This window comes from Chaetodon auriga, chromosome 20 (genome assembly GCF_051107435.1).
Source record: "Chaetodon auriga isolate fChaAug3 chromosome 20, fChaAug3.hap1, whole genome shotgun sequence".
Lineage (NCBI taxonomy): Eukaryota > Metazoa > Chordata > Actinopteri > Chaetodontiformes > Chaetodontidae > Chaetodon > Chaetodon auriga.
Window position 1 is genome coordinate 23070713 of NC_135093.1, and position 21725 is coordinate 23092437.

Here is a 21725-nt window from a genome sequence, read left to right on the forward strand (position 1 = left end):
TGACAGTTTGACAAATAAATACAAATGAATCTAAAATACTCATATTCTGTCATTTTCAGGTCGGAATAACGCTATTTGAGCGAGAAAAGCACAAAATGAACATATACTGCACTTTTCACACTAACTCAACACGAATTCAAAATAAACCATGCTGTCCTTCAAAAACATGCAAGAATTGATGTTTCTAAAGTGGAAATGTCATTCTATGACAGTTTGACAAATAAATACAAATGAATCTAAAATACTCATATTCTGTCATTTTCAGGTCGGAATAACGCTATTTGAGCGAGAAAAGCACAAAATGAACATATACTGCACTTTTCACACTAACTCAACACGAATTCAAAATAAACCATGCTGTCCTTCAAAAACATGCAAGAATTGATGTTTCTAAAGTGGAAATGTCATTCTATGACAGTTTGACAAATAAATACAAATGAATCTAAAATACTCATATTCTGTCATTTTCAGGTCGGAATAACGCTATTTGAGCGAGAAAAGCACAAAATGAACATATACTGCACTTTTCACACTAACTCAACACGAATTCAAAATAAACCATGCTGTCCTTCAAAAACATGCAAGAATTGATGTTTCTAAAGTGGAAATGTCATTCTATGACAGTTTGACAAATAAATACAAATGAATCTAAAATACTCATATTCTGTCATTTTCAGGTCGGAATAACGCTATTTGAGCGAGAAAAGCACAAAATGAACATATACTGCACTTTTCACACTAACTCAACACGAATTCAAAATAAACCATGCTGTCCTTCAAAAACATGCAAGAATTGATGTTTCTAAAGTGGAAATGTCATTCTATGACAGTTTGACAAATAAATACAAATGAATCTAAAATACTCATATTCTGTCATTTTCAGGTCGGAATAACGCTATTTGAGCGAGAAAAGCACAAAATGAACATATACTGCACTTTTCACACTAACTCAACACGAATTCAAAATAAACCATGCTGTCCTTCAAAAACATGCAAGAATTGATGTTTCTAAAGTGGAAATGTCATTCTATGACAGTTTGACAAATAAATACAAATGAATCTAAAATACTCATATTCTGTCATTTTCAGGTCGGAATAACGCTATTTGAGCGAGAAAAGCACAAAATGAACATATACTGCACTTTTCACACTAACTCAACACGAATTCAAAATAAACCATGCTGTCCTTCAAAAACATGCAAGAATTGATGTTTCTAAAGTGGAAATGTCATTCTATGACAGTTTGACAAATAAATACAAATGAATCTAAAATACTCATATTCTGTCATTTTCAGGTCGGAATAACGCTATTTGAGCGAGAAAAGCACAAAATGAACATATACTGCACTTTTCACACTAACTCAACACGAATTCAAAATAAACCATGCTGTCCTTCAAAAACATGCAAGAATTGATGTTTCTAAAGTGGAAATGTCATTCTCATGACAGTTTGACAAATAAATACAAATGAATCTAAAATACTCATATTCTGTCATTTTCAGGTCGGAATAACGCTATTTGAGCGAGAAAAGCACAAAATGAACATATACTGCACTTTTCACACTAACTCAACACGAATTCAAAATAAACCATGCTGTCCTTCAAAAACATGCAAGAATTGATGTTTCTAAAGTGGAAATGTCATTCTCAGACAGTTTGACAAATAAATACAAATGAATCTAAAATACTCATATTCTGTCATTTTCAGGTCGGAATAACGCTATTTGAGCGAGAAAAGCACAAAATGAACATATACTGCACTTTTCACACTAACTCAACACGAATTCAAAATAAACCATGCTGTCCTTCAAAAACATGCAAGAATTGATGTTTCTAAAGTGGAAATGTCATTCTATGACAGTTTGACAAATAAATACAAATGAATCTAAAATACTCATATTCTGTCATTTTCAGGTCGGAATAACGCTATTTGAGCGAGAAAAGCACAAAATGAACATATACTGCACTTTTCACACTAACTCAACACGAATTCAAAATAAACCATGCTGTCCTTCAAAAACATGCAAGAATTGATGTTTCTAAAGTGGAAATGTCATTCTCAGACAGTTTGACAAATAAATACAAATGAATCTAAAATACTCATATTCTGTCATTTTCAGGTCGGAATAACGCTATTTGAGCGAGAAAAGCACAAAATGAACATATACTGCACTTTTCACACTAACTCAACACGAATTCAAAATAAACCATGCTGTCCTTCAAAAACATGCAAGAATTGATGTTTCTAAAGTGGAAATGTCAGTCTATGACAGTTTGACAAATAAATACAAATGAATCTAAAATACTCATATTCTGTCATTTTCAGGTCGGAATAACGCTATTTGAGCGAGAAAAGCACAAAATGAACATATACTGCACTTTTCACACTAACTCAACACGAATTCAAAATAAACCATGCTGTCCTTCAAAAACATGCAAGAATTGATGTTTCTAAAGTGGAAATGTCATTCTATGACAGTTTGACAAATAAATACAAATGAATCTAAAATACTCATATTCTGTCATTTTCAGGTCGGAATAACGCTATTTGAGCGAGAAAAGCACAAAATGAACATATACTGCACTTTTCACACTAACTCAACACGAATTCAAAATAAACCATGCTGTCCTTCAAAAACATGCAAGAATTGATGTTTCTAAAGTGGAAATGTCATTCTCATGACAGTTTGACAAATAAATACAAATGAATCTAAAATACTCATATTCTGTCATTTTCAGGTCGGAATAACGCTATTTGAGCGAGAAAAGCACAAAATGAACATATACTGCACTTTTCACACTAACTCAACACGAATTCAAAATAAACCATGCTGTCCTTCAAAAACATGCAAGAATTGATGTTTCTAAAGTGGAAATGTCATTCTCAGACAGTTTGACAAATAAATACAAATGAATCTAAAATACTCATATTCTGTCATTTTCAGGTCGGAATAACGCTATTTGAGCGAGAAAAGCACAAAATGAACATATACTGCACTTTTCACACTAACTCAACACGAATTCAAAATAAACCATGCTGTCCTTCAAAAACATGCAAGAATTGATGTTTCTAAAGTGGAAATGTCATTCTCAGACAGTTTGACAAATAAATACAAATGAATCTAAAATACTCATATTCTGTCATTTTCAGGTCGGAATAACGCTATTTGAGCGAGAAAAGCACAAAATGAACATATACTGCACTTTTCACACTAACTCAACACGAATTCAAAATAAACCATGCTGTCCTTCAAAAACATGCAAGAATTGATGTTTCTAAAGTGGAAATGTCATTCTCAGACAGTTTGACAAATAAATACAAATGAATCTAAAATACTCATATTCTGTCATTTTCAGGTCGGAATAACGCTATTTGAGCGAGAAAAGCACAAAATGAACATATACTGCACTTTTCACACTAACTCAACACGAATTCAAAATAAACCATGCTGTCCTTCAAAAACATGCAAGAATTGATGTTTCTAAAGTGGAAATGTCATTCTATGACAGTTTGACAAATAAATACAAATGAATCTAAAATACTCATATTCTGTCATTTTCAGGTCGGAATAACGCTATTTGAGCGAGAAAAGCACAAAATGAACATATACTGCACTTTTCACACTAACTCAACACGAATTCAAAATAAACCATGCTGTCCTTCAAAAACATGCAAGAATTGATGTTTCTAAAGTGGAAATGTCATTCTCAGACAGTTTGACAAATAAATACAAATGAATCTAAAATACTCATATTCTGTCATTTTCAGGTCGGAATAACGCTATTTGAGCGAGAAAAGCACAAAATGAACATATACTGCACTTTTCACACTAACTCAACACGAATTCAAAATAAACCATGCTGTCCTTCAAAAACATGCAAGAATTGATGTTTCTAAAGTGGAAATGTCATTCTCAGACAGTTTGACAAATAAATACAAATGAATCTAAAATACTCATATTCTGTCATTTTCAGGTCGGAATAACGCTATTTGAGCGAGAAAAGCACAAAATGAACATATACTGCACTTTTCACACTAACTCAACACGAATTCAAAATAAACCATGCTGTCCTTCAAAAACATGCAAGAATTGATGTTTCTAAAGTGGAAATGTCATTCTCATGACAGTTTGACAAATAAATACAAATGAATCTAAAATACTCATATTCTGTCATTTTCAGGTCGGAATAACGCTATTTGAGCGAGAAAAGCACAAAATGAACATATACTGCACTTTTCACACTAACTCAACACGAATTCAAAATAAACCATGCTGTCCTTCAAAAACATGCAAGAATTGATGTTTCTAAAGTGGAAATGTCATTCTCAGACAGTTTGACAAATAAATACAAATGAATCTAAAATACTCATATTCTGTCATTTTCAGGTCGGAATAACGCTATTTGAGCGAGAAAAGCACAAAATGAACATATACTGCACTTTTCACACTAACTCAACACGAATTCAAAATAAACCATGCTGTCCTTCAAAAACATGCAAGAATTGATGTTTCTAAAGTGGAAATGTCATTCTCAGACAGTTTGACAAATAAATACAAATGAATCTAAAATACTCATATTCTGTCATTTTCAGGTCGGAATAACGCTATTTGAGCGAGAAAAGCACAAAATGAACATATACTGCACTTTTCACACTAACTCAACACGAATTCAAAATAAACCATGCTGTCCTTCAAAAACATGCAAGAATTGATGTTTCTAAAGTGGAAATGTCATTCTCAGACAGTTTGACAAATAAATACAAATGAATCTAAAATACTCATATTCTGTCATTTTCAGGTCGGAATAACGCTATTTGAGCGAGAAAAGCACAAAATGAACATATACTGCACTTTTCACACTAACTCAACACGAATTCAAAATAAACCATGCTGTCCTTCAAAAACATGCAAGAATTGATGTTTCTAAAGTGGAAATGTCATTCTCAGACAGTTTGACAAATAAATACAAATGAATCTAAAATACTCATATTCTGTCATTTTCAGGTCGGAATAACGCTATTTGAGCGAGAAAAGCACAAAATGAACATATACTGCACTTTTCACACTAACTCAACACGAATTCAAAATAAACCATGCTGTCCTTCAAAAACATGCAAGAATTGATGTTTCTAAAGTGGAAATGTCATTCTATGACAGTTTGACAAATAAATACAAATGAATCTAAAATACTCATATTCTGTCATTTTCAGGTCGGAATAACGCTATTTGAGCGAGAAAAGCACAAAATGAACATATACTGCACTTTTCACACTAACTCAACACGAATTCAAAATAAACCATGCTGTCCTTCAAAAACATGCAAGAATTGATGTTTCTAAAGTGGAAATGTCATTCTCAGACAGTTTGACAAATAAATACAAATGAATCTAAAATACTCATATTCTGTCATTTTCAGGTCGGAATAACGCTATTTGAGCGAGAAAAGCACAAAATGAACATATACTGCACTTTTCACACTAACTCAACACGAATTCAAAATAAACCATGCTGTCCTTCAAAAACATGCAAGAATTGATGTTTCTAAAGTGGAAATGTCATTCTATGACAGTTTGACAAATAAATACAAATGAATCTAAAATACTCATATTCTGTCATTTTCAGGTCGGAATAACGCTATTTGAGCGAGAAAAGCACAAAATGAACATATACTGCACTTTTCACACTAACTCAACACGAATTCAAAATAAACCATGCTGTCCTTCAAAAACATGCAAGAATTGATGTTTCTAAAGTGGAAATGTCATTCTCATGACAGTTTGACAAATAAATACAAATGAATCTAAAATACTCATATTCTGTCATTTTCAGGTCGGAATAACGCTATTTGAGCGAGAAAAGCACAAAATGAACATATACTGCACTTTTCACACTAACTCAACACGAATTCAAAATAAACCATGCTGTCCTTCAAAAACATGCAAGAATTGATGTTTCTAAAGTGGAAATGTCATTCTCATGACAGTTTGACAAATAAATACAAATGAATCTAAAATACTCATATTCTGTCATTTTCAGGTCGGAATAACGCTATTTGAGCGAGAAAAGCACAAAATGAACATATACTGCACTTTTCACACTAACTCAACACGAATTCAAAATAAACCATGCTGTCCTTCAAAAACATGCAAGAATTGATGTTTCTAAAGTGGAAATGTCATTCTCATGACAGTTTGACAAATAAATACAAATGAATCTAAAATACTCATATTCTGTCATTTTCAGGTCGGAATAACGCTATTTGAGCGAGAAAAGCACAAAATGAACATATACTGCACTTTTCACACTAACTCAACACGAATTCAAAATAAACCATGCTGTCCTTCAAAAACATGCAAGAATTGATGTTTCTAAAGTGGAAATGTCATTCTATGACAGTTTGACAAATAAATACAAATGAATCTAAAATACTCATATTCTGTCATTTTCAGGTCGGAATAACGCTATTTGAGCGAGAAAAGCACAAAATGAACATATACTGCACTTTTCACACTAACTCAACACGAATTCAAAATAAACCATGCTGTCCTTCAAAAACATGCAAGAATTGATGTTTCTAAAGTGGAAATGTCATTCTATGACAGTTTGACAAATAAATACAAATGAATCTAAAATACTCATATTCTGTCATTTTCAGGTCGGAATAACGCTATTTGAGCGAGAAAAGCACAAAATGAACATATACTGCACTTTTCACACTAACTCAACACGAATTCAAAATAAACCATGCTGTCCTTCAAAAACATGCAAGAATTGATGTTTCTAAAGTGGAAATGTCATTCTATGACAGTTTGACAAATAAATACAAATGAATCTAAAATACTCATATTCTGTCATTTTCAGGTCGGAATAACGCTATTTGAGCGAGAAAAGCACAAAATGAACATATACTGCACTTTTCACACTAACTCAACACGAATTCAAAATAAACCATGCTGTCCTTCAAAAACATGCAAGAATTGATGTTTCTAAAGTGGAAATGTCATTCTATGACAGTTTGACAAATAAATACAAATGAATCTAAAATACTCATATTCTGTCATTTTCAGGTCGGAATAACGCTATTTGAGCGAGAAAAGCACAAAATGAACATATACTGCACTTTTCACACTAACTCAACACGAATTCAAAATAAACCATGCTGTCCTTCAAAAACATGCAAGAATTGATGTTTCTAAAGTGGAAATGTCATTCTCATGACAGTTTGACAAATAAATACAAATGAATCTAAAATACTCATATTCTGTCATTTTCAGGTCGGAATAACGCTATTTGAGCGAGAAAAGCACAAAATGAACATATACTGCACTTTTCACACTAACTCAACACGAATTCAAAATAAACCATGCTGTCCTTCAAAAACATGCAAGAATTGATGTTTCTAAAGTGGAAATGTCATTCTATGACAGTTTGACAAATAAATACAAATGAATCTAAAATACTCATATTCTGTCATTTTCAGGTCGGAATAACGCTATTTGAGCGAGAAAAGCACAAAATGAACATATACTGCACTTTTCACACTAACTCAACACGAATTCAAAATAAACCATGCTGTCCTTCAAAAACATGCAAGAATTGATGTTTCTAAAGTGGAAATGTCATTCTATGACAGTTTGACAAATAAATACAAATGAATCTAAAATACTCATATTCTGTCATTTTCAGGTCGGAATAACGCTATTTGAGCGAGAAAAGCACAAAATGAACATATACTGCACTTTTCACACTAACTCAACACGAATTCAAAATAAACCATGCTGTCCTTCAAAAACATGCAAGAATTGATGTTTCTAAAGTGGAAATGTCATTCTCATGACAGTTTGACAAATAAATACAAATGAATCTAAAATACTCATATTCTGTCATTTTCAGGTCGGAATAACGCTATTTGAGCGAGAAAAGCACAAAATGAACATATACTGCACTTTTCACACTAACTCAACACGAATTCAAAATAAACCATGCTGTCCTTCAAAAACATGCAAGAATTGATGTTTCTAAAGTGGAAATGTCATTCTCATGACAGTTTGACAAATAAATACAAATGAATCTAAAATACTCATATTCTGTCATTTTCAGGTCGGAATAACGCTATTTGAGCGAGAAAAGCACAAAATGAACATATACTGCACTTTTCACACTAACTCAACACGAATTCAAAATAAACCATGCTGTCCTTCAAAAACATGCAAGAATTGATGTTTCTAAAGTGGAAATGTCATTCTCATGACAGTTTGACAAATAAATACAAATGAATCTAAAATACTCATATTCTGTCATTTTCAGGTCGGAATAACGCTATTTGAGCGAGAAAAGCACAAAATGAACATATACTGCACTTTTCACACTAACTCAACACGAATTCAAAATAAACCATGCTGTCCTTCAAAAACATGCAAGAATTGATGTTTCTAAAGTGGAAATGTCATTCTATGACAGTTTGACAAATAAATACAAATGAATCTAAAATACTCATATTCTGTCATTTTCAGGTCGGAATAACGCTATTTGAGCGAGAAAAGCACAAAATGAACATATACTGCACTTTTCACACTAACTCAACACGAATTCAAAATAAACCATGCTGTCCTTCAAAAACATGCAAGAATTGATGTTTCTAAAGTGGAAATGTCATTCTCAGACAGTTTGACAAATAAATACAAATGAATCTAAAATACTCATATTCTGTCATTTTCAGGTCGGAATAACGCTATTTGAGCGAGAAAAGCACAAAATGAACATATACTGCACTTTTCACACTAACTCAACACGAATTCAAAATAAACCATGCTGTCCTTCAAAAACATGCAAGAATTGATGTTTCTAAAGTGGAAATGTCATTCTATGACAGTTTGACAAATAAATACAAATGAATCTAAAATACTCATATTCTGTCATTTTCAGGTCGGAATAACGCTATTTGAGCGAGAAAAGCACAAAATGAACATATACTGCACTTTTCACACTAACTCAACACGAATTCAAAATAAACCATGCTGTCCTTCAAAAACATGCAAGAATTGATGTTTCTAAAGTGGAAATGTCATTCTATGACAGTTTGACAAATAAATACAAATGAATCTAAAATACTCATATTCTGTCATTTTCAGGTCGGAATAACGCTATTTGAGCGAGAAAAGCACAAAATGAACATATACTGCACTTTTCACACTAACTCAACACGAATTCAAAATAAACCATGCTGTCCTTCAAAAACATGCAAGAATTGATGTTTCTAAAGTGGAAATGTCATTCTCAGACAGTTTGACAAATAAATACAAATGAATCTAAAATACTCATATTCTGTCATTTTCAGGTCGGAATAACGCTATTTGAGCGAGAAAAGCACAAAATGAACATATACTGCACTTTTCACACTAACTCAACACGAATTCAAAATAAACCATGCTGTCCTTCAAAAACATGCAAGAATTGATGTTTCTAAAGTGGAAATGTCATTCTATGACAGTTTGACAAATAAATACAAATGAATCTAAAATACTCATATTCTGTCATTTTCAGGTCGGAATAACGCTATTTGAGCGAGAAAAGCACAAAATGAACATATACTGCACTTTTCACACTAACTCAACACGAATTCAAAATAAACCATGCTGTCCTTCAAAAACATGCAAGAATTGATGTTTCTAAAGTGGAAATGTCATTCTCATGACAGTTTGACAAATAAATACAAATGAATCTAAAATACTCATATTCTGTCATTTTCAGGTCGGAATAACGCTATTTGAGCGAGAAAAGCACAAAATGAACATATACTGCACTTTTCACACTAACTCAACACGAATTCAAAATAAACCATGCTGTCCTTCAAAAACATGCAAGAATTGATGTTTCTAAAGTGGAAATGTCATTCTATGACAGTTTGACAAATAAATACAAATGAATCTAAAATACTCATATTCTGTCATTTTCAGGTCGGAATAACGCTATTTGAGCGAGAAAAGCACAAAATGAACATATACTGCACTTTTCACACTAACTCAACACGAATTCAAAATAAACCATGCTGTCCTTCAAAAACATGCAAGAATTGATGTTTCTAAAGTGGAAATGTCATTCTCAGACAGTTTGACAAATAAATACAAATGAATCTAAAATACTCATATTCTGTCATTTTCAGGTCGGAATAACGCTATTTGAGCGAGAAAAGCACAAAATGAACATATACTGCACTTTTCACACTAACTCAACACGAATTCAAAATAAACCATGCTGTCCTTCAAAAACATGCAAGAATTGATGTTTCTAAAGTGGAAATGTCATTCTCAGACAGTTTGACAAATAAATACAAATGAATCTAAAATACTCATATTCTGTCATTTTCAGGTCGGAATAACGCTATTTGAGCGAGAAAAGCACAAAATGAACATATACTGCACTTTTCACACTAACTCAACACGAATTCAAAATAAACCATGCTGTCCTTCAAAAACATGCAAGAATTGATGTTTCTAAAGTGGAAATGTCATTCTCAGACAGTTTGACAAATAAATACAAATGAATCTAAAATACTCATATTCTGTCATTTTCAGGTCGGAATAACGCTATTTGAGCGAGAAAAGCACAAAATGAACATATACTGCACTTTTCACACTAACTCAACACGAATTCAAAATAAACCATGCTGTCCTTCAAAAACATGCAAGAATTGATGTTTCTAAAGTGGAAATGTCATTCTCAGACAGTTTGACAAATAAATACAAATGAATCTAAAATACTCATATTCTGTCATTTTCAGGTCGGAATAACGCTATTTGAGCGAGAAAAGCACAAAATGAACATATACTGCACTTTTCACACTAACTCAACACGAATTCAAAATAAACCATGCTGTCCTTCAAAAACATGCAAGAATTGATGTTTCTAAAGTGGAAATGTCAGTCTATGACAGTTTGACAAATAAATACAAATGAATCTAAAATACTCATATTCTGTCATTTTCAGGTCGGAATAACGCTATTTGAGCGAGAAAAGCACAAAATGAACATATACTGCACTTTTCACACTAACTCAACACGAATTCAAAATAAACCATGCTGTCCTTCAAAAACATGCAAGAATTGATGTTTCTAAAGTGGAAATGTCATTCTCAGACAGTTTGACAAATAAATACAAATGAATCTAAAATACTCATATTCTGTCATTTTCAGGTCGGAATAACGCTATTTGAGCGAGAAAAGCACAAAATGAACATATACTGCACTTTTCACACTAACTCAACACGAATTCAAAATAAACCATGCTGTCCTTCAAAAACATGCAAGAATTGATGTTTCTAAAGTGGAAATGTCATTCTATGACAGTTTGACAAATAAATACAAATGAATCTAAAATACTCATATTCTGTCATTTTCAGGTCGGAATAACGCTATTTGAGCGAGAAAAGCACAAAATGAACATATACTGCACTTTTCACACTAACTCAACACGAATTCAAAATAAACCATGCTGTCCTTCAAAAACATGCAAGAATTGATGTTTCTAAAGTGGAAATGTCATTCTCAGACAGTTTGACAAATAAATACAAATGAATCTAAAATACTCATATTCTGTCATTTTCAGGTCGGAATAACGCTATTTGAGCGAGAAAAGCACAAAATGAACATATACTGCACTTTTCACACTAACTCAACACGAATTCAAAATAAACCATGCTGTCCTTCAAAAACATGCAAGAATTGATGTTTCTAAAGTGGAAATGTCATTCTCAGACAGTTTGACAAATAAATACAAATGAATCTAAAATACTCATATTCTGTCATTTTCAGGTCGGAATAACGCTATTTGAGCGAGAAAAGCACAAAATGAACATATACTGCACTTTTCACACTAACTCAACACGAATTCAAAATAAACCATGCTGTCCTTCAAAAACATGCAAGAATTGATGTTTCTAAAGTGGAAATGTCATTCTATGACAGTTTGACAAATAAATACAAATGAATCTAAAATACTCATATTCTGTCATTTTCAGGTCGGAATAACGCTATTTGAGCGAGAAAAGCACAAAATGAACATATACTGCACTTTTCACACTAACTCAACACGAATTCAAAATAAACCATGCTGTCCTTCAAAAACATGCAAGAATTGATGTTTCTAAAGTGGAAATGTCATTCTATGACAGTTTGACAAATAAATACAAATGAATCTAAAATACTCATATTCTGTCATTTTCAGGTCGGAATAACGCTATTTGAGCGAGAAAAGCACAAAATGAACATATACTGCACTTTTCACACTAACTCAACACGAATTCAAAATAAACCATGCTGTCCTTCAAAAACATGCAAGAATTGATGTTTCTAAAGTGGAAATGTCATTCTCAGACAGTTTGACAAATAAATACAAATGAATCTAAAATACTCATATTCTGTCATTTTCAGGTCGGAATAACGCTATTTGAGCGAGAAAAGCACAAAATGAACATATACTGCACTTTTCACACTAACTCAACACGAATTCAAAATAAACCATGCTGTCCTTCAAAAACATGCAAGAATTGATGTTTCTAAAGTGGAAATGTCATTCTCAGACAGTTTGACAAATAAATACAAATGAATCTAAAATACTCATATTCTGTCATTTTCAGGTCGGAATAACGCTATTTGAGCGAGAAAAGCACAAAATGAACATATACTGCACTTTTCACACTAACTCAACACGAATTCAAAATAAACCATGCTGTCCTTCAAAAACATGCAAGAATTGATGTTTCTAAAGTGGAAATGTCATTCTATGACAGTTTGACAAATAAATACAAATGAATCTAAAATACTCATATTCTGTCATTTTCAGGTCGGAATAACGCTATTTGAGCGAGAAAAGCACAAAATGAACATATACTGCACTTTTCACACTAACTCAACACGAATTCAAAATAAACCATGCTGTCCTTCAAAAACATGCAAGAATTGATGTTTCTAAAGTGGAAATGTCATTCTCAGACAGTTTGACAAATAAATACAAATGAATCTAAAATACTCATATTCTGTCATTTTCAGGTCGGAATAACGCTATTTGAGCGAGAAAAGCACAAAATGAACATATACTGCACTTTTCACACTAACTCAACACGAATTCAAAATAAACCATGCTGTCCTTCAAAAACATGCAAGAATTGATGTTTCTAAAGTGGAAATGTCATTCTCAGACAGTTTGACAAATAAATACAAATGAATCTAAAATACTCATATTCTGTCATTTTCAGGTCGGAATAACGCTATTTGAGCGAGAAAAGCACAAAATGAACATATACTGCACTTTTCACACTAACTCAACACGAATTCAAAATAAACCATGCTGTCCTTCAAAAACATGCAAGAATTGATGTTTCTAAAGTGGAAATGTCATTCTCAGACAGTTTGACAAATAAATACAAATGAATCTAAAATACTCATATTCTGTCATTTTCAGGTCGGAATAACGCTATTTGAGCGAGAAAAGCACAAAATGAACATATACTGCACTTTTCACACTAACTCAACACGAATTCAAAATAAACCATGCTGTCCTTCAAAAACATGCAAGAATTGATGTTTCTAAAGTGGAAATGTCATTCTCAGACAGTTTGACAAATAAATACAAATGAATCTAAAATACTCATATTCTGTCATTTTCAGGTCGGAATAACGCTATTTGAGCGAGAAAAGCACAAAATGAACATATACTGCACTTTTCACACTAACTCAACACGAATTCAAAATAAACCATGCTGTCCTTCAAAAACATGCAAGAATTGATGTTTCTAAAGTGGAAATGTCATTCTCAGACAGTTTGACAAATAAATACAAATGAATCTAAAATACTCATATTCTGTCATTTTCAGGTCGGAATAACGCTATTTGAGCGAGAAAAGCACAAAATGAACATATACTGCACTTTTCACACTAACTCAACACGAATTCAAAATAAACCATGCTGTCCTTCAAAAACATGCAAGAATTGATGTTTCTAAAGTGGAAATGTCATTCTCAGACAGTTTGACAAATAAATACAAATGAATCTAAAATACTCATATTCTGTCATTTTCAGGTCGGAATAACGCTATTTGAGCGAGAAAAGCACAAAATGAACATATACTGCACTTTTCACACTAACTCAACACGAATTCAAAATAAACCATGCTGTCCTTCAAAAACATGCAAGAATTGATGTTTCTAAAGTGGAAATGTCATTCTATGACAGTTTGACAAATAAATACAAATGAATCTAAAATACTCATATTCTGTCATTTTCAGGTCGGAATAACGCTATTTGAGCGAGAAAAGCACAAAATGAACATATACTGCACTTTTCACACTAACTCAACACGAATTCAAAATAAACCATGCTGTCCTTCAAAAACATGCAAGAATTGATGTTTCTAAAGTGGAAATGTCATTCTATGACAGTTTGACAAATAAATACAAATGAATCTAAAATACTCATATTCTGTCATTTTCAGGTCGGAATAACGCTATTTGAGCGAGAAAAGCACAAAATGAACATATACTGCACTTTTCACACTAACTCAACACGAATTCAAAATAAACCATGCTGTCCTTCAAAAACATGCAAGAATTGATGTTTCTAAAGTGGAAATGTCATTCTCAGACAGTTTGACAAATAAATACAAATGAATCTAAAATACTCATATTCTGTCATTTTCAGGTCGGAATAACGCTATTTGAGCGAGAAAAGCACAAAATGAACATATACTGCACTTTTCACACTAACTCAACACGAATTCAAAATAAACCATGCTGTCCTTCAAAAACATGCAAGAATTGATGTTTCTAAAGTGGAAATGTCATTCTCAGACAGTTTGACAAATAAATACAAATGAATCTAAAATACTCATATTCTGTCATTTTCAGGTCGGAATAACGCTATTTGAGCGAGAAAAGCACAAAATGAACATATACTGCACTTTTCACACTAACTCAACACGAATTCAAAATAAACCATGCTGTCCTTCAAAAACATGCAAGAATTGATGTTTCTAAAGTGGAAATGTCATTCTCAGACAGTTTGACAAATAAATACAAATGAATCTAAAATACTCATATTCTGTCATTTTCAGGTCGGAATAACGCTATTTGAGCGAGAAAAGCACAAAATGAACATATACTGCACTTTTCACACTAACTCAACACGAATTCAAAATAAACCATGCTGTCCTTCAAAAACATGCAAGAATTGATGTTTCTAAAGTGGAAATGTCATTCTATGACAGTTTGACAAATAAATACAAATGAATCTAAAATACTCATATTCTGTCATTTTCAGGTCGGAATAACGCTATTTGAGCGAGAAAAGCACAAAATGAACATATACTGCACTTTTCACACTAACTCAACACGAATTCAAAATAAACCACCCTGGCCTTCAAAAACATGCAAGAATTGATGTTTCTAAAGTGGAAATGTCATTCTCAGACAGTTTGACAAATAAATACAAATGAATCTAAAATACTCATATTCTGTCATTTTCAGGTCGGAATAACGCTATTTGAGCGAGAAAAGCACAAAATGAACATATACTGCACTTTTCACACTAACTCAACACGAATTCAAAATAAACCATGCTGTCCTTCAAAAACATGCAAGAATTGATGTTTCTAAAGTGGAAATGTCATTCTCAGACAGTTTGACAAATAAATACAAATGAATCTAAAATACTCATATTCTGTCATTTTCAGGTCGGAATAACGCTATTTGAGCGAGAAAAGCACAAAATGAACATATACTGCACTTTTCACACTAACTCAACACGAATTCAAAATAAACCATGCTGTCCTTCAAAAACATGCAAGAATTGATGTTTCTAAAGTGGAAATGTCATTCTATGACAGTTTGACAAATAAATACAAATGAATCTAAAATACTCATATTCTGTCATTTTCAGGTCAAAATAACGCTATTTGAGCGAGAAAAGCACAAAATGAACATATACTGCACTTTTCACACTAACTCAACACGAATTCAAAATAAACCATGCTGTCCTTCAAAAACATGCAAGAATTGATGTTTCTAAAGTGGAAATGTCATTCTCAGACAGTTTGACAAATAAATACAAATGAATCTAAAATACTCATATTCTGTCATTTTCAGGTCGGAATAACGCTATTTGAGCGAGAAAAGCACAAAATGAACATATACTGCACTTTTCACACTAACTCAACACGAATTCAAAATAAACCATGCTGTCCTTCAAAAACATGCAAGAATTGATGTTTCTAAAGTGGAAATGTCATTCTCAGACAGTTTGACAAATAAATACAAATGAATCTAAAATACTCATATTCTGTCATTTTCAGGTCGGAATAACGCTATTTGAGCGAGAAAAGCACAAAATGAACATATACTGCACTTTTCACACTAACTCAACACGAATTCAAAATAAACCATGCTGTCCTTCAAAAACATGCAAGAATTGATGTTTCTAAAGTGGAAATGTCATTCTCAGACAGTTTGACAAATAAATACAAATGAATCTAAAATACTCATATTCTGTCATTTTCAGGTCGGAATAACGCTATTTGAGCGAGAAAAGCACAAAATGAACATATACTGCACTTTTCACACTAACTCAACACGAATTCAAAATAAACCATGCTGTCCTTCAAAAACATGCAAGAATTGATGTTTCTAAAGTGGAAATGTCATTCTCAGACAGTTTGACAAATAAATACAAATGAATCTAAAATACTCATATTCTGTCATTTTCAGGTCAAAATAACGCTATTTGAGCGAGAAAAGCACAAAATGAACATATACTGCACTTTTCACACTAACTCAACACGAATTCAAAAGAAACCACCCTGGCCTTCAAAAACATGCAAGAATTGATGTTTCTAAAGTGGAAATGTCATTCTCAGACAGTTTGACAAATAAATACAAATGAATCTAAAATACTCATATTCTGTCATTTTCAGGTCGGAATAACGCTATTTGAGCGAGAAAAGCACAAAATGAACATATACTGCACTTTTCACACTAACTCAACACGAATTCAAAATAAACCATGCTGTCCTTCAAAAACATGCAAGAATTGATGTTTCTAAAGTGGAAATGTCATTCTCAGACAGTTTGACAAATAAATACAAATGAATCTAAAATACTCATATTCTGTCATTTTCAGGTCGGAATAACGCTATTTGAGCGAGAAAAGCACAAAATGAACATATACTGCACTTTTCACACTAACTCAACACGAATTCAAAATAAACCATGCTGTCCTTCAAAAACATGCAAGAATTGATGTTTCTAAAGTGGAAATGTCATTCTCAGACAGTTTGACAAATAAATACAAATGAATCTAAAATACTCATATTCTGTCATTTTCAGGTCGGAATAACGCTATTTGAGCGAGAAAAGCACAAAATGAACATATACTGCACTTTTCACACTAACTCAACACGAATTCAAAATAAACCATGCTGTCCTTCAAAAACATGCAAGAATTGATGTTTCTAAAGTGGAAATGTCATTCTCAGACAGTTTGACAAATAAATACAAATGAATCTAAAATACTCATATTCTGTCATTTTCAGGTCGGAATAACGCTATTTGAGCGAGAAAAGCACAAAATGAACATATACTGCACTTTTCACACTAACTCAACACGAATTCAAAATAAACCATGCTGTCCTTCAAAAACATGCAAGAATTGATGTTTCTAAAGTGGAAATGTCATTCTATGACAGTTTGACAAATAAATACAAATGAATCTAAAATACTCATATTCTGTCATTTTCAGGTCGGAATAACGCTATTTGAGCGAGAAAAGCACAAAATGAACATATACTGCACTTTTCACACTAACTCAACACGAATTCAAAATAAACCATGCTGTCCTTCAAAAACATGCAAGAATTGATGTTTCTAAAGTGGAAATGTCATTCTATGACAGTTTGACAAATAAATACAAATGAATCTAAAATACTCATATTCTGTCATTTTCAGGTCGGAATAACGCTATTTGAGCGAGAAAAGCACAAAATGAACATATACTGCACTTTTCACACTAACTCAACACGAATTCAAAATAAACCATGCTGTCCTTCAAAAACATGCAAGAATTGATGTTTCTAAAGTGGAAATGTCATTCTATGACAGTTTGACAAATAAATACAAATGAATCTAAAATACTCATATTCTGTCATTTTCAGGTCGGAATAACGCTATTTGAGCGAGAAAAGCACAAAATGAACATATACTGCACTTTTCACACTAATTCAACACGAATTCAAAATAAACCATGCTGTCCTTCAAAAACATGCAAGAATTGATGTTTCTAAAGTGGAAATGTCATTCTCAGACAGTTTGACAAATAAATACAAATGAATCTAAAATACTCATATTCTGTCATTTTCAGGTCGGAATAACGCTATTTGAGCGAGAAAAGCACAAAATGAACATATACTGCACTTTTCACACTAACTCAACACGAATTCAAAATAAACCATGCTGTCCTTCAAAAACATGCAAGAATTGATGTTTCTAAAGTGGAAATGTCATTCTCAGACAGTTTGACAAATAAATACAAATGAATCTAAAATACTCATATTCTGTCATTTTCAGGTCAAAATAACGCTATTTGAGCGAGAAAAGCACAAAATGAACATATACTGCACTTTTCACACTAACTCAACACGAATTCAAAATAAACCATGCTGTCCTTCAAAAACATGCAAGAATTGATGTTTCTAAAGTGGAAATGTCATTCTCAGACAGTTTGACAAATAAATACAAATGAATCTAAAATACTCATATTCTGTCATTTTCAGGTCGGAATAACGCTATTTGAGCGAGAAAAGCACAAAATGAACATATACTGCACTTTTCACACTAACTCAACACGAATTCAAAATAAACCATGCTGTCCTTCAAAAACATGCAAGAATTGATGTTTCTAAAGTGGAAATGTCATTCTCAGACAGTTTGACAAATAAATACAAATGAATCTAAAATACTCATATTCTGTCATTTTCAGGTCGGAATAACGCTATTTGAGCGAGAAAAGCACAAAATGAACATATACTGCACTTTTCACACTAACTCAACACGAATTCAAAATAAACCATGCTGTCCTTCAAAAACATGCAAGAATTGATGTTTCTAAAGTGGAAATGTCATTCTATGACAGTTTGACAAATAAATACAAATGAATCTAAAATACTCATATTCTGTCATTTTCAGGTCGGAATAACGCTATTTGAGCGAGAAAAGCACAAAATGAACATATACTGCACTTTTCACACTAACTCAACACGAATTCAAAATAAACCATGCTGTCCTTCAAAAACATGCAAGAATTGATGTTTCTAAAGTGGAAATGTCATTCTATGACAGTTTGACAAATAAATACAAATGAATCTAAAATACTCATATTCTGTCATTTTCAGGTCGGAATAACGCTATTTGAGCGAGAAAAGCACAAAATGAACATATACTGCACTTTTCACACTAACTCAACACGAATTCAAAATAAACCATGCTGTCCTTCAAAAACATGCAAGAATTGATGTTTCTAAAGTGGAAATGTCATTCTATGACAGTTTGACAAATAAATACAAATGAATCTAAAATACTCATATTCTGTCATTTTCAGGTCGGAATAACGCTATTTGAGCGAGAAAAGCACAAAATGAACATATACTGCACTTTTCACACTAATTCAACACGAATTCAAAATAAACCATGCTGTCCTTCAAAAACATGCAAGAATTGATGTTTCTAAAGTGGAAATGTCATTCTCAGACAGTTTGACAAATAAATACAAATGAATCTAAAATACTCATATTCTGTCATTTTCAGGTCGGAATAACGCTATTTGAGCGAGAAAAGCACAAAATGAACATATACTGCACTTTTCACACTAACTCAACACGATTTCAAAATAAACCATGCTGTCCTTCAAAAACATGCAAGAATTGATGTTTCTAAAGTGGAAATGTCATTCTCAGACAGTTTGACAAATAAATACAAATGAATCTAAAATACTCATATTCTGTCATTTTCAGGTCGGAATAACGCTATTTGAGCGAGAAAAGCACAAAATGAACATATACTGCACTTTTCACACTAACTCAACACGAATTCAAAATAAACCATGCTGTCCTTCAAAAACATGCAAGAATTGATGTTTCTAAAGTGGAAATGTCATTCTATGACAGTTTGACAAATAAATACAAATGAATCTAAAATACTCATATTCTGTCATTTTCAGGTCGGAATAACGCTATTTGAGCGAGAAAAGCACAAAATGAACATATACTGCACTTTTCACACTAACTCAACACGAATTCAAAATAAACCATGCTGTCCTTCAAAAACATGCAAGAATTGATGTTTCTAAAGTGGAAATGTCATTCTATGACAGTTTGACAAATAAATACAAATGAATCTAAAATACTCATATTCTGTCATTTTCAGGTCGGAATAACGCTATTTGAGCGAGAAAAGCACAAAATGAACATATACTGCACTTTTCACACTAACTCAACACGAATTCAAAACAAACCATGCTGTCCTTCAAAAACATGCAAGAATTGATGTTTCTAAAGTGGAAATGTCATTCTCAGACAGTTTGACAAATAAATACAAATGAATCTAAAATACTCATATTCTGTCATTTTCAGGTCGGAATAACGCTATTTGAGCGAGAAAAGCACAAAATGAACATATACTGCACTTTTCACACTAACTCAACACGAATTCAAAATAAACCATGCTGTCCTTCAAAAACATGCAAGAATTGATGTTTCTACAGTGGAAATGTCATTCTCAGACAGTTTGATGCATAAAAACACATGAATCTAAAACAATCACATTCTGTCATTTTCAAGTCAAAATAACGCTATTTGAGCGAGAAAAGCACAAAATGAACATATACTGCACTTTTCACACTAACTCAACACGAATTCAAAACAAACCATGCTGTCCTTCAAAAACATGCAAGAATTGATGTTTCTAAAGTGGAAATGTCATTCTATGACAGTTTGACAAATAAATACAAATGAATCTAAAATACTCATATTCTGTCATTTTCAGGTCGGAATAACGCTATTTGAGCGAGAAAAGCACAAAATGAACATATACTGCACTTTTCACACTAACTCAACACGAATTCAAAAGAAACCATGCTGTCCTTCCAAAACATGCAAGACTTGATGTTTCTACAGTGGAATTGTCATTCTCAGACAGTTTGATGCATAAAAACACATGAATCTAAAACAATCACATTCTGTCATTTTCCGGTCAAAATAACGCTTCTTGAGCGAGAAAGGCACAAAATATGACAAGACCAACACTTGTTGGATTTTTCACATTAACTACATACGTTGTCAAAATCACCCATGTCCTTCAATAACATGCACAACTGACCAGCGCTAATCAGCTGTCCCACGGCGGTTTTCAAGCAGCGCCACCGGTGTTTGTAGTGCCGCAGCGCTGCCAGATGTGCACTGGTTGGTATGGTGGAGGACACCAGCGTGTGACCGCCAGCTCATCACATAATTCGCGCCTCTACATCAACCGCAATAACAGCTGTAATTACTACCGACCGTGGCGGTACCAGCAACCCTTCCGTAAGTCAAACAACAATTCAAACACACCAGCTCAGAACAGGGTCCAATCCCAGGGTCCGGACTTTACACACAAGGTCTGCTCTATTCTATTCACAATTGATGTGGAC